The sequence below is a fragment of the Triticum dicoccoides genome, chromosome 5A (assembly GCF_002162155.2).
Source record: "Triticum dicoccoides isolate Atlit2015 ecotype Zavitan chromosome 5A, WEW_v2.0, whole genome shotgun sequence".
NCBI classification, from domain to species: Eukaryota; Viridiplantae; Streptophyta; class Magnoliopsida; order Poales; family Poaceae; genus Triticum; species Triticum dicoccoides.
This window is the reverse complement of record NC_041388.1, coordinates 551,547,644-551,548,925: the sequence shown is the minus strand read 5'-3', so window position 1 is coordinate 551,548,925 and position 1,282 is coordinate 551,547,644.

The window sequence follows — 1,282 nt, the reverse complement described above, 5'->3', positions numbered from 1 at the left end:
ATGGTGTCAAGCGCCCCACGAACATCCCCATGGATTCTACACCAACACCTGAAGTGTTAAGTGGACCGATGACTAGAGCACATGCATGCGCCATCGAAAAGGAGGTTAACTCGCTCCTCTTTGAACTACCCTTAACTTCATATAGAGACATGGCTACTACCTCAAGCGGAGACCTTGTGCATACTTAGTTACCATGGAAATGACCATGGAGAAGCAAGGGAGCAATACCAAGGTAGGACGTGAGAGGTGTAGGGTTAAGGAGAGAAGTTCGGTCCAAGTGGCCATCCATACATCTAGGTCCTGTCCACGAGCAGTTCATCCCAAGTGACCATGTATCCCCCTCTCTCACCCCTATCACTATAAATAGTCGTCCCCTTCCTCCTCTGTAGGATTTAGCTAAGTATACTGAAGGATATCGAGAGAGTTTTGCTCCTTGTACCTCCTCCTAGAGGAACAAGACCTCCATCTTGGAATCTCTCTAGATCTCAAGACCTCAATCTAGGAGAAGGATCTCATCATAGGTCTTCAAGAGCTCCTAAGGGAGAAGGATGCATCAGATCATCAAGCCGTCATCTCCACATGTGGATTTGGGAAGAACCACCCTAGCTAGTCTGTCTCTTAGTTGATTGTGGATCTTGTTACCTAGCGTGAATTTTTGTGGAAGGAGTGCATGTGTGATCAGATTTTGTTTGAGTGTTTCTTTTCCTTGTTTTCTTCTTATTCCTCTTGATCCATCTTCAAGTGTGAAAAGATTGGCCCACCTAGGGCGTTCCCTACATCAAATGCACATGATCAGGAAAACATGATCATCATTAATGCGTGAGCTAGTCTTAGGGTCATGACTAGGGATCATATTGGTGTTTATGTTTTCGTACATGCAATTGAGCCATGCTTCGAATTCATATTCAAGAATTAATGCAATTATAGAACAGGAATATAAACTTGATTGTGAACATTAAACTAGAATAATATATTTATTATTGTCTTCATGGCATATTTCTAATAAAAAAATTCAACACTCATCAGCATGACCTTCAAAACTATCCTAGAGCTCAAAAGCAAGTAGCAAGAAATCTCTAGGTTTGAGGCACCTAGCAAGCAGTTGGCGTTCATATCGCATATGAAGACCATATCAAACCTTGCAAACAATTGAGCTCCATCCTCATTTAGCTGTGCACACATTGGGCATAGTGCATCGTCGATCTACATCCATACTTCCGTGTTGAATCCCGAAACTAGCAGGAAGGCTGTTGTGTGAAATACACCATAGAAACTGCTTGGC